Source organism: Belonocnema kinseyi, chromosome 5, assembly GCF_010883055.1.
Source record: "Belonocnema kinseyi isolate 2016_QV_RU_SX_M_011 chromosome 5, B_treatae_v1, whole genome shotgun sequence".
Classification (NCBI taxonomy): Eukaryota; Metazoa; Arthropoda; class Insecta; order Hymenoptera; family Cynipidae; genus Belonocnema; species Belonocnema kinseyi.
The window spans coordinates 135,132,313-135,147,118 of NC_046661.1; positions in this window are offsets into that span (position 1 = coordinate 135,132,313).

Below are 14,806 nucleotides of genomic sequence, written 5' to 3' on the forward strand. Positions count from 1 at the left end.
CTCTTGGATCGAGCAAAATTTTTGCTAGGATTACCCAAAAGAGGAGGGGGGTCAAGAAATATTGTTACGATTTGTAACGGAAGGCGGAGGGGGAGGGGGTCCTTCAATCATGTACGTAACTTTTGCAAAATTTCAGAAACTTTCTCCTAAACTTTCTTCTTTTTTAGTAATAAATTTTATTAATTGTTTGAAAATTTAACTGTTTTGTTAAAAATGCATCTTTTTGGATTAAAAATTGAATTGTTTTCGCAGAACATTAACCTTTTATTTAAAATTCATATTTTGTTGTTGATAAATCAACTGAACTATTTTTTTGGTGAAAGCTTTTCTAAAAATTTCTATTCTTGATTTAAAAGTTTATCTTTATTAGCGGAAACTTTGCATCTTTCTAGAATAATAGAACCATTTTTTAAATTAAAAATTCAACTATGTATTAACTATAAAATTTATGTTTTCTTTAGAATTCATATTTTTGTGTTGAAAAGTCAATTTAAATCTTTTTTTTTGAAAATTCAACATTTTTTTGTAGAAAATTTGTCTTTTTGATTTAAAGATTCATTTTCTTAGTATAATTTCAATTTTTCTTGAATAAAAATATTTCTGTTCAGTTAAAAATTGGACTCTTTTTTAAAATGTTCATATTTTGATTTTTAAATTCACCTGATGTAGCAGAAATTACATCTTTCTTGTATAAAAATGCATCTTTTTAGTTGAAAATTCAGAAATTGTGCTGAAAAGTTGTAATTTTCGGTTGAAAATTCTGTTTTTTTGCTAAAAATTTAACCATTTCGTGGAAAATTTACTTTTTGCTTAAATTGAATATTTTGTGTTGAAAAGAGAACATCAATTTTTTCTGGATGAAAATTCAAATATTAAAAAAAATTTTTTAATTAAAACTTAATGTTTTAAAGAGAAACTTCAACCTGTTTTGGATAAAAACGCAACTATTTGGTATAAAATTCAACAATATTATCTTGTTAAAAATTAATCCTTTTTGGATGAAAAAACTTGGCTTTTTGAATTAAAAATTAAATTCTTTTCGGAGAAACCTATTTTTTGTTAAAAAATTCAAATTTTAAAGTCAAAAAGTCAACTGGAATCTTGATTGGTTGATAATTCAACTGTTTTTTTTTATTTTTAAAAATAAAAAATCATTTGTTTTAAGGGAAATTTAATCTTTTTTGAATAAAAATGCAACTATTTAGTAGAAAAGTTAACTAAAAAATTTTGTTAAAAATTCATCCTTTTTGGATGAAAAAATTTGTATTTTTGAATGGAAAATTCAATTTTTTTTCATACCAATACATTTGTTAAAAAATTCATATCTTGATCTCGAAAAGTCAACTGGAATATTTTTTTTGTTTTGAAAATACAACTATTTTTAAAATTTTGTTCAGTAAAAATTCATCTGTTTTCAGAGAAATTTAATCTTTTTTAAATAAAAATGCAACTATCTGGTAGAGAATTCAATAATTAGGTTAAAAAGTCTTTTTAGGGTCAAAAATTGGTCTTTTTTGATTAAAAATTCCATTTTTATCGTAAAAACTTATTTATTGTTAAAAAATTCATATTTTGGTAGTAAAAAGTCCACTGAAATCTTTTTTAGCATTTTATTGAAAATTAATTTTTTTTAATTGAAAATTCAACTACTTGAGTAATAGTTAAACTGCATTGCTAAATTTTTCATTGAAGGCTCATGTCATTGTGTGAAAATTTAACTGTTTAGCGGAAAATCTTTTTTTTTCGAATTAATTTTTTAATTGAAATTTAACTTTTATAATATTCTAGGGATTTATCTTTTTCAGTTCAAAATTCTCTTTTTTCGTTAAACAACTTCTTGGTTTTAATTTTTTGGGTAGAAAATGCGTCAGTTTTAATTATTCAGATAAAATTTTCTTTTTTCTTGAGTGAATAATCTGTGTTTGTTGAAAATTCGTTTTTTTGGGGGGGTTTCAAATTTTTTTTTTCTATAAATTTAATCTTTTTTATTGAAATATGAACTACGATACTTTTTTTTTAACTTTTCTTTTTAAGATGAAAATTCAACTATTTTAGGAAAGAATGTAACAATTTTGTTGAAAATTCAAGTATTTTGATAAGAAGCCATCTTTGATAATAGAAAAGACATTCTTTGGTTTAAAATAAATTAATAAATAAAAAATTTAAATTAGTTTCTGAAGTACTGTTTTATTTAATTTTTAAAAGATTCTATTTTAAAAGTATTAAAAGATTTAAATGTTTGTATTTGAATATTAATGATCAAGAAAAATGAAAAATTAGTCAAAAAAAAATCAGGAAATATTGAAAAGAAAGTTTTTAGACAGCCTGCTTAATACTGCTCGCAATAAATAGCAAAAAATTTCTCGAAACTAGAAATGACGTTCACTAAATGGGCCTATAATCCGTTACGTAATTGAAGTATGACCCCTTACCATATTCTATAGTTGATTCAACCAAAAGTTGTTTCATTCAAATTTTTCCAGAAATGGGGTCATAATGTTATGAACGCATTGATAGTAAATTCTGATGTATCAAAAGTGCAGCAGCTATATTCTCGATTTCGAGAATCAATCAAATGTAGAAGCCTAATTTCACGATCCATATAACCGACAGGTTTTTTTTTCAAAAATCTTTGAATGGGTGAACTCAATTTTTATGTGTAACTGTCAAATATTGTTGATCCTAAATCCAGATCATTTGAATTAAATGAATATAACTGCTGCTAATCACTTTGTTCCAACTTCAAGATCAAATTGATACCCCAGGAATTTCTATTTTTACACGGATTTCGGATTTTTTATTTGGTCAACAAATTGCGCATCAGCATCATCTGTTGTTTAAAATCAATTGCTTGTCATAATTTTTTTACAAGTGACAAGTGTCGAGTGTCAATTCTCATACGGAAGATCCAAGTCATGAATGTCTACATGCAGATTGAAATATCAAAACTGAGTATCATTACTTGCAAATATTAACTAAACTGTCGAAACCTCTACCATCGACCATGGTAAATTTCAGATATGTGGGGTAAATTCGGACATTCCGAAATTGATAGTTTAAATTACTTAAGGCCATTTGACGAGTGGGTCACGTGACAAGGATTCCTACCTTACCGACACTTTTTTTATTTCCCAACTTACGTTCACACGAAGCGCCACATCGAGTTAAAAACTTAGGATACTAAAAAAGAAGCACCAAGAAAGGTGGCTCAAGTCCTAAATTTTAAAAGTTATGAAAAAAGTTTTTTGTTTTAAATAATTTTTTTTTGCTTTTTTAATAATTTTTTAAATTTAGGACCAGAAGCACATTTCTTAATGCTTCCTATTTATTATCACGAATTTTTAACTTGAGGTGGCGCTTCGTTGTGAAAATAAGTTGGGAAATAAAAAAAGTGGTGGTAAGGTAGGAATCTGGTCACGTGACCCACTCGTCACATGGACTTAAGCTGGTTTTAACTAGAATCTAAAACTAGTTGAGGCTTGAGCTGTCCAAAGTTGCCTTGTTTTATGATAATTTTAAAGAAATCATTAAATTTACTTTGATTTTAGATTGAAAAGAAATTTAATTTACTTGAGGTTCTACTGGCCTTAAGGAACAGATTCTTTTTTGCTAGAAATTTAATCTCTTTGGTTAAATATCCTACTAATTATGATTCGAAATTAATTATTTCTGTTTGAAAAGTCTGCTATAATATTATTGATTGAAAGTTCATCTTAGTAGATTAAAAATGATTTTATTACCTGAGAATATAATTATTTTCTTGAAAATGTAACAAATTTGTTTAAAAATAATTTTTTTGTTGAAAATTCAACTATTTGGTTAAAAATTAACTTTTCTTTTAATTGACATTTTCGGCTTAAAAATTCGACAGTTTTTTAATAAAATTTTGTCGTTTTCTTGATGAGCTCAAGTATCTTTTTTAAAAGTAAAATCTTCGTTTCGTGAAAAAACAATTTTTACAGTTTTCGTTGTTAATTAACTTTTTTTTTTAGAAAATTCAGCTACTTGGTTGATCTGTTTTGTTGAAAATCCATTTCTCGTTGGAAAATATACCTATTTTGTTGAAATTTGGTTTCTGTTCTTTTATATTCAAAATTTACCCTATACGTTAAAAATTATTATTCTTTTTTAATTTAGTTTTTTAACTGAGGATTTAGTTAAAACATTTTTAGTCCAAAATTTGCCCTTATTAGTTAAAGATTCAACTATTTGGTAGAAAATTGACCTTGTTTAGTTAAACATTAATTATTTCTTGGTTAAAGATATATAATTTTAGTTTAAAATTTATTTCTGTCGCTAAATATTTAATTATTTGGTTAAAAATGTAATTAATTTTTTTCGAGTGCAAAAATTGGTTAGAAACTCAATTTCTTTATTTGAAAATTTAACTTAAAAAAAAGAACTTCATTGTTGAAAATTCATATTTGCGGGTTCAAAATTCAACTGTTTTGTAGCAAAGTAGCCTTATTGTTCCAAACTTATGAGTTTAATTGAATATTTATTTGTTTTTTTTTAGCATTAAACTATTTGGTTGAAGGTTAATTTTTTTCTTGAATTTAACTGTTTTCTATTGAAATTAAAATATTATATTTAATGATATATATGCAAATTATATTATTGTTGTAAAATTATTGTTTGTAACTCAAAACTTAACTAAAACATTTTTATTTAAAAATGTAACCTTATTAGTTAAAAATTTAACTATTGGGTTGAAAAATCATATATTTTGTTGATAATTCAATTATTTTAGTAGAAATTGATGCTCCTTTGTTAAAAATTAATATTTTAAGTTGATAATTCGTTTTTTTGTTGTTGTTAACGTTATTAATTTTTGTTTAAAATTCATATATGTGGTTAAAAATTCAATCATTTTGTTAGAAACTCGTCTTTTTGGTGGAAAAAATAACCATCTTACCTGAAAATTTAATTATTCTAATTAATGATTCATCATTTTATTTTAAGCTTAAACTTTTTTGGCTAAATATTGAATTATTTTGCTAAAAATGTAAATATTTTGTTTCCAATGCAAACATTTTGTTAGAAACTAAGTCTTTTTGTTTGAAAATTCAACAGCTTTTTATTTTTGCGGGTTTAAAATTTAATTGGTTTTTTTTTAGAAAAATAGCCCTTTTGTTAAAAACTCAATTGCTAAGTGGATTATTGATTTGTTTTGGTTGGGGATTCAACTATTTTTTGAAGGTTTGTTTTATTGTTGAATTTAACAGTTTTCTATTCAAAAGAAAAATATTTTTTTGTTTAAATTTCAACTATTATATTTTTCGTGGAGTTTCACTTCTGATTGAAAACTTAGAATTTTTAGTTCAAATTCAAACTATTTGTTTAATATTGTTTTTTCTTACTTGAAATTTAATTTTCCAGGAGAAAGAAATACAGTGAAACCCTTCAATAGCCCTCCCTTCTATAACCCTTTCGAGAATTGATGCCCCGATGTTCACACTCAAGGTCAGCCCCAAAATCGGCGCTATTAAAGAGTTACACTGTAATATAAATATCCAGAGGCATAGAGATTTATAACCCAATATAGGAATATTTGAATTTTCCTCCTCCCTTCAAATTGAAAATATAAGAAATGTCTTGTTTTACATATATTGTATCAATCATAACTCTTACCTACGACTTTTCATAAAACGTATAGCAACTGCCACTCCAAAGATGTGAATAAAGTTGTGTACAAATAAATTTCGGATCCAAAAAGTGCATAATTTTTATCTGGATTTGACAATAATCAAAATGATATATTCAGCCATTTGATATCCCTGGATTTACAGTATTCTCAAATTGTAGAATGAATTTTTCCATCACATTTTTAATAACAGCTGAAATCTCCAATCTGAATGACGAAGGTAATAAAAAATATAAGAACCCCATAAAGACTCGAACTTTTTTCCCAAAGAAATAATAAGATTGTCAAAGACCTCGCTGACACTCAAGTTGACAATGTGGACGTTTACGATCAAAATCATCGGTGCGTAAAAGATTTTCTAAGGAGCTTCTAAGATTTCGTCTCAGCCTCGTATTTTTTGAACACCTCCAGAATCCTCCGGGGATCGAAGAACTTTGATGGAAAGAGGCCATAAAGGAAGTAGCTCGAAGGCTTTCGAGAATGGATCCGAGACCCGTTTCAAGATTAACTAGATGCAGGCTTGAGGGCAGAACGCAACATTTTCGCATAACCCGACATAGCTGGCATAATCCGACCCCCGAGCAAGAATTATTTGCTCCTGCAATTGGATCTTGGATCTTAAATCTCTTCCGCTTCCTGTTCCAGATTTTACTCCGCTGACCGAGAAAGAATTTTACCACATCCATCCCTCAAACGCTATTTCCAGTATAAAAAAAAAAACGAAAAATAGCTGGCTACATCTGTCCATGATCATATCCGACCCCATTTCCAGAATTTAAAAAAAATCATACGCCAACTAAGTGACCTCTACTCCCAATTATATTTTACCTTATTTCCAGTATTTATAAAAAATCACACCCCAATTTAGTAACATCTATCCCTCAATTAGATTTTATCCCATTTCCAGTTTTTTTAAAAATATTACATACCTAAATGACATTTGTTAACATTTCCAGTACAGTGATACCCAACCACATTTCCAGTATTTAAAAAAATTTACTGTTTTTTAGTGGCACCTACCTCTTAATTATATTTGACACTATTTCCTATATTTAAAAAAAAATCGTTCACAAATACTCCTTAATCTCATTCGACACCCATTTCCAGTATTTAGGAAAAATTATTCCCTAACTCGGCAACATCTACCTTTTAATTATATTTGGTAATCATTATATTTGGCCCACATCCATCCCTTAATCATATTCGACCCCATTTCCAATATTTGAAAAAAATGATACCCCAACTTGGACTTAACTCTTAAGTCTTATCCAGTATTGAAAAAAATCGTTTATAGTTGACCATTCACCAACTTAAGCGGCATCACCTACATTTCAATAATATTTCACGACAGTTCGAGTATTTGAGAAAAAATGGCAATGAGCTGACTACATTGGTCCCTTAATCATATTCGATCCCATTTCCAGAATTAACCAATTTCATACGCCACCTAGATGACATCTACCTCCAATTATATTTTATCCCACTTCCAGTATTTAGATAAAATTACACCCCAATTCAGTGACATTTGTCTTTCAAGTATATTTTATCCCATTTCCAGGATTAAAAAAAAAAACAATCTACTTATAATTGACCACATTCATACCTTAATGGCATTCGAATCCGTTTCCAGTATTTAAAAAAAAATCTTACTCTAATCAAACCTATCTGCTCATATTTGGCCATATACATCCCTTTTCACATTCGATCCCGTATGCTGCATTAAAAAAAACTACATGCTATTGTGAACCATGTCTCAATTAAGCCCCATCTACCCCTCGATTATATTGGATCTCAGGTCCAGTAATAAAAGAAAAGGTATACAACTTGGGAGACATCTATGTCTCAATTACATTTAACCCCTTTTCTAGAATTTGCGAAAAAATAATAGCATAAAGCGATAAAATCTACATCTGTATTATAGTTTATCCAATTTTCAGTGTTTACAAACGAATTGCGCTTATAATTGGCCGCAGCTGACATTTAATAAAATTCGGCCCCATTTCCAGTATTTAAAAAAGTACCATTTTTTGGTGACATTCATCTCCAAATTATATTCGATCCTATTTATTCTATTAAAAAGCTACGTTTATCCCTAAATTATATTCGACAACAATTTCGAGTATTTAAGAAAAATGATACCCTAACTCACTAACATATAACTCTCAATTAAATTTGAGCCCATTTCCAGTATTTGCAAAATAACATCAATTCATAATTGACCACATTTATTTCCTAATCACATTCGCCCCCACTTCCAGTATTTAAAAAAATGATACCCTGACTCGGAAACATCTACGCCTCTATTATATTTAATCAGATTTCCAGTAATTAAAAAAGAAATGCCTTTATAATTTCAATTTTATCTCCTATCCATACTTGACCCCATACTCAGTATTAAAACAAGTATGGTTTTTTGGCAACATCTATCTCACAATTATATTTAACTCATTGCCTGTTGTTAAAAGTAATCGGCCCCATTTATTTTTTAATTTATTAATTAATTTATCATTTATTTATTTATAAATCCGACACCTATTTCTAGTGTTTACAAAAACTGATAACCCAAATTTGCAACATCTATCACTCATTTATATTTGACCCTATTTTTAGTATGTACAAAAAAAAATGAATCCATAATTTACCACATTTAATTAATAATTATATTCGACCCCATTTCCAGTAGTTAAAAAAATCATCATCCATATTGGCAACATTGTAAATGTCAATTACATTCACCCAAATTGCTAGTGCTTTAAAAAGACGTACGTTTATAATATTGGCCGCATCTATTCCTTAATCACATTCGACCTTATTTCCAGTATTAAAAAGAAATAATAATACCCCAACTCGGCGATATCTAGGTCTCAATTATATTTTATTTTATTTCCAGTATTCGAAAAAATGTAATCTTTTTGTGATATCCACGTCCTAATTCTACTTGAACCCAACTCTTATATTTATAAAAAATAGTTGGTCACATATATCCCTTAATCACATTCGAGACCCACTTCCAGTATTTACGAAGAAAGATAATTAAAATCAGCAACGCTTTCCTCTTAATTATATTTAAACCACTTTTTAGTATTTGCAAAAAACCATAAATTCATAATTGACCTGAACTATTTTTTAGTTACATTTGACCCCATTTCCAGCATTATAAAAAAAAATACTTCAAGTCGCTAACTTCCATGGCTCAATTATATTTGATCTCATTTCCAGTATTTAAAAAAGACCTGCGCTTATAATTGCTTGCATCTATTCCATAATCACACTCAAACCGATTTCCAGCAATAAAAGAGTACCGTTTTTTTGGGGGACAACCACCTCCAAATTATATTCGAGTACACGTGTGGCATTAATGAGAACAATATTTGGCCACGTTTATCCCTAAATCATACTCGACACCCATTTCCAGTATTTAAGAAAAATTATAACCTAACTCGGCAACATCTAGCTCTTATTATATTTGGTCCGATAACCAGTGTTACAGGAGTAATAATTTCATAATTACCCTCATACATTCCTTCATCATATTCGACCCACTTTCCAGGATTTAAAAAAAATGATACCCCAACTCGGCAACATCTACCTGTTAATTATATTTCACAGAACTTTCGACCCTATGTCCATTATTTAAAAAATCTTACTACAACTTTGACGAAATCAACTTCCCATTATATATGACCCCATTTCCAGTGTTTGAAAAACCATCTGTGCATAATGAGTCAAATTCATCCCTTGTTCGCATTTCAACCCATTTTAAGTAAACCAAAATTACCGTTTTTTTGGCGAAAACCATCTCCAAATTATAGTAGAACCTATTTTTTGTATTATTAAGAAAAATATTTGGATCACATTTATCCCTAATTCAGACTCGTCACCCATTTCCAGTATTTGAGAGAAAAATGATACCTGAACTCGGCAACATATTTGGTGTTATATTCAGTTTTAACAAAATCATCACTTTATAATTGCCCACATTCATCCCTTTATCATATTCGACCCCATTTCCAGTATTTGCAAAAAAGATATCGCAAATCGGCGATATTTACGTCTTAATTATATTTGACCGGATTTCCTGTATTTAATTAAAAATAGTTGACTACCTTCATCCCTTAAGCATATTTGAACCCATTTCCAGTATTAAAAAAAAAAAAAATAGTTGGCCACATGTATCCCTCAATCGCATTTCAACCTATGTCTTGTATAATTATTATAATTATAATAATTGGCACATCCATCCCTTAATCACTTTCGACCCTATGTCCAGTATTAAAAAAATCTTACTCCAATTTTGGCGAGATCCACCTTATAATTATGTTTGACCCCATTTCCAGTGTTTTAAAAAACCATCTGTGCCTAATTGGCCACATCCATCTCTTGATCGCATTCCAAACCATTTCCGGCATTTAAAAACAAATTCAAGATTTCGAAATTTTTTATTTTATTTTAAGATATAAAAGGACTTTTAATTTTGTTTCGAAAGATTACGAATTATTGCAAAGTATTTAGAAACTTGTCATATTACAAAATTTGGAGTGGTTGTGAAAGAATTTAAAGGATTAATGGGTTTCAAAGTAATTCCGAAGAAAGTAACGGATTGAATGCGATTGCAAGAATAATGAACTTCGAGTGGGAGATTCGAGATAGAAGATATCTACAACATTCCGTCTGCTCTCTTCGAGTAATTCCACTTTTTCTAATCAACTTCCAGTAAACAATTTTACCGCGATTACGGGAAACGTTTTTGTTCAAGGTCAATCAGTGATCTCGAAAAGAACAAAGCAAATGAGGCAATGAATATCATAAGAAGGAAAATATTCGAAACTGATTTACATGTTTGTTTTTTTTTTTTTTTTGTATTCTTTGTCTTAGGTAGAGGTAAGCAAATGGACCGCACGACACCTAAAATCCGGTTAGTCACCGAAAGCGGGGATTATCGACAAACAGAAGGAAAGACGAGGAAAAAGAAAAAGGCGGAGACGTTCGCAGTTATCCTCACAGTTGGATGTCTGTTTTACTTTTTTACTTTTAAAGAATCAAGAGACTTGTTAATTTTCAACGGTCAGAAAACTACGTTTTAGATTTTAGACGGGTAGAGCCTTTCATTTTTTATTTATTTTATTTTTTTTGGTTTTGCTGAACTATTACTTTTAATCGAATTTGTTCTGTTTCAGGTTCTCACTTTATCTCCTTTGTTCTTCATTAAATATATCATTTATTTCATTCTGCGACTTTTTAAACTAGATTAAAAAACAGAATGGTGATTCTGCTTTACCGCAAGCAGGTGGACTTCTGGACGGGGATTCCTACCTTACCGACTTCGAGACTGTTCGACAGTTCAAGTGGTTCATGTCCGTGCTAAGTTTCTATAATTTACGCGAAGGTTATTTTAATTTTAAATCAGTAGCCACTATTTAGAGAAACAAAATAGTACAGTTTTTAAGTAAAGACTTGAATTTCTAATTAAAATTAAATTATGAGTCTTCAACACAAAATTATATAATTTTTGACAAAATAGTTCAAATGGTAACCAGGTAGTTGAACTTGGAACCGGAACAAATTTAATTTCTTTCGTGTTTCCCCTATTCTCCTTTTTCTCTTTCTTCCATTTAAATTGGAACTAAATTAATAGGACCGCCTCAGAAATCCTAAATTTTTCTTTTGGAAATTTATGTTCTTGCTTAAAATATATCAATTTTTTATTTTTGTCTAAAGATTCATCATTTTAGACAAAAAATAATTTCTTGAGTGGAACATTTAATTATTTTGTCACAAATTCGTTTTTTTGTGTGGAAAATTTATTTTTATAACTGAAAAATCAACTGTTTCATTTTTCGTTCAAAATTTATATTTTCAGCTAAAAATTTAATTATTTAATTGAAAATCAATTTGTGTTCAAAATTTCTAGTTTCGGATTGAAAGTTCAACTATTTTGTAACATTTTCAACTTTTTTTTTTCTTTTTTAACTGAAATTTTGTTGTTGTTAGGAAATTTAACTAGTTGGTAGAGATTTCTGTTACTTTGTTAAAAATTTACTTGTTGGTTAAAGATTTATAACTTTGATTGAAAATTTATTTCTTTTTTTTTTAAGAATCAAAAAATGTGTGGCTAATTCTTCGGTTTTGGTTGAATTGAATTGAATTAAAAATAATAATTATTAATTACTTCCTTGTTGAAATATCAACGGTTCAATTTTTATTGGAATTTCATTCGTATTTGTTTTAATTGGACTGTTTTGTTAAAAAAAATCTTTTGGGCTGAAAATTAACTTTTTAAACTAAAAATTTAAATATTTTGTTTTTGGTTGAAAACTAATTTCTTTTTTAATTTAAAATTTCAAGTTTTGTCATTTTTAAAATATTTGTTAGTACAAAATTAAACAACTTTTGTATCGAAAATTGGTTCTTTTTGTTGAAAATTCAAGTTTTTGGTTGAAACTGTAATTATTATTTTTTTTTATTGCTGAAAATTAATTTTAAATTTAAATTTAACAATTTCATTTTTTATTGAAAATTTGTCTTTTTTATTTGAGAATTTATCAATTTGTTTAAATATTTATGTATTTGAACATTTTCCTGGAGAATTAAAACTTTCTGTTGAAAATTCAACAATATAGTTTAAAATTTAATTAATTTTTTTGATTTACTTTTCTTTGGTTGAAAATGAATGTTTTAACCGAAAATTTAACTTTGATATTTTTTGGTTCAAAATGTATCCTTTTTAGTTAAAAATTCAACATTTGGTTTGTAAACATTCTTCTCGGGCATAAAATGCAACTACTTTATTTTTGAAAATTTTTGTTTTGTGAAAATTCATAATTTTTTTTTAAAATTCAATTGTTTTATAAAATAGTCGTCGTTTCCATTCCATTTTTCAAAATTTGGATAAGATTTTTTTTCTTTATTAAATGAAAAATTTACTCTTTTATTAACAATTCGTCTGTTTTGTTGCAAATTTTTATTTCTTGAAAATTGATCTCTTTTGGTAGAAATTTCATATTTTATACTTGAAAATTCAACTGTGTCATTGAAAGTTAATTTCTTTTTTGAGTTAAAGAATCAAAAAAAATTTTTTTGAATCGTCTATTTTGGTTGAATTCAACTATACTTGATTTCAAATTAAATTTTTTTGCATATCAGCTATCACATATTTAGTTAAGAATGCATCGTTTTCTTTTTGTTTATTTTTTTTAAGTGGACTATTTTCTAAGAAATTCAATTTTTTTGAAAATTGATTTCTTAAACTAAAAATTTAGAACTATTACATTTTTGACTGAAATCTGTTTCTTTTTTTAAATCTGAAAACTAACAAAGTTTATTTTTGGTTAAAGATATATGTACTAAAAAAAATGTTCCTAAATTAATCTTCTTGATTGAAATTTAAATCTTGTTGTTGAAAATTCATATTTTTGTTTTAAAACTCAATTGCTTTGAAAATTATAAAATCTTGTCATGCCCTTTTTTTCTCTATCAACTGAAAATTCGCTTTTGACTCAAAATTCTATTTTTACATTGAAATTCTTTTGGTTTATTTGAAAAAAAAATCTTTCTTGGTGGAAATTTAATATTTTAGGTTTAAAAATTCAAATTTTTTCGAAAAGTAATCTATTTTCTTTCGAGCATCACACTTAAGTTGCTACAAATTTATCTTTATTATTCTTTGGTTGAAAATAAAGTTTTTCAACTAAAAATTCAAATAATCTATTTGTGTTTTAAAACTAATCTTATTAAATTGAGATTATCTTCGTTGTTGTTAAAAATTCATCTGTTTTGTTAAAATACAATATTATTATATAAAATGTTAGAAATTTAAAGCGTTTCAAATTTCAATCATAAGAAACAAAAAGATTGTAATAAGACCTCCCATCCCTAATCAACTAGAGTATTTTAGTTGTTTATTTTGTTTCTGTAGCTTTTTTTTTTTCTTTCTCTTCCTTTTAATCCAGATATTTTTCTTTATCCCATCTGATCTTCATTAAAAATACCATTTTTTCCGTTCTGCGACTTGATAAACGAGATTCAAAAGCACAGCCCTCAATCTGCTCGATACGAATAAAAAAAAATAAATAAATTGAACACGCAAATCGAGATGTCACTTTCAGATCTTCTGCTGCGAGATTTGACAGTTAAAGCCGCCTCGAGGAATACATTTAGCTCAGCCCTTATCCTTTTCGTCCTTCCGAGAGAGGAAGAAGAAGGACGAAGACGAACCTTAGGTCCGATAGTACTAAATTGGTAAATCGTCGACCGAATTAAGATCAGAGATACTGTCAGGATGTCGAGAGAGAGAGACTAGGGTCAGCGATTTAGAGCGTAGATCAGCTCGACCAACTTTAAAGTTGTCAGAACCTCCATTAGAAAACCAAAGCACAAAGACATTTTTCCATTAAGATCGAAGTGATATCTTCTTTCTTATGAACTCTTTCATACACCGAAAGCAGAACTCAAAAAAGCTCGCAATTCAAAATTAGAGTCCCAAATACCTCCCATCCGGATCATAATTAGATATTAAAATTAATATTTAAGATTGCTGCTTACCAATTAAAACTAGAGTTCCAATTAACCTTTTTCTGCTCATTAGAGACAAATGTTTCATTTTTAGCGAAGAGGTTCAACTTTTAATCAAGTACGCATTTTCCACCAAAGAGATTAAGTTTCATTTAGGGAGAGTAATCAGAATTAAAAATTAAAATTAATATTTAAGATTACAGCTTCCTGATCAAAATTAGAGTTCCAACTACCTCCTCACGAGCTCATTAAAGACAAGTGTATCATTTTTATTGAAGGAGTTCAACCAACGAGTTGCATTTTTAACCAAAAAGATCAATATTGATTCAAGAAGATTAATTAACATTAAGGAATAAAATTAATATTTAAAATATCAGCTTATAATCAAAATTCGAGTTCCAACTACCTTCCTTCGGGCTCATAAGAGACAAATGTATAATTAATTAACAAAGGATTTTGTTAATTAACCAAAAATAGTTGCATTTACAAACCAAAAAGAAAAATTTTCTTTAATAAGATTAACTAAAATTAACATTTAAGATCACCGCCTACTAATTAAAACTAGAGTTCCAACCTCCTCCTTTCCAGATAATTAGAGACGAATGAATAATTTTTAGCGAAGAGGTTCAACTTTTGACAAGTTTGTCGCAT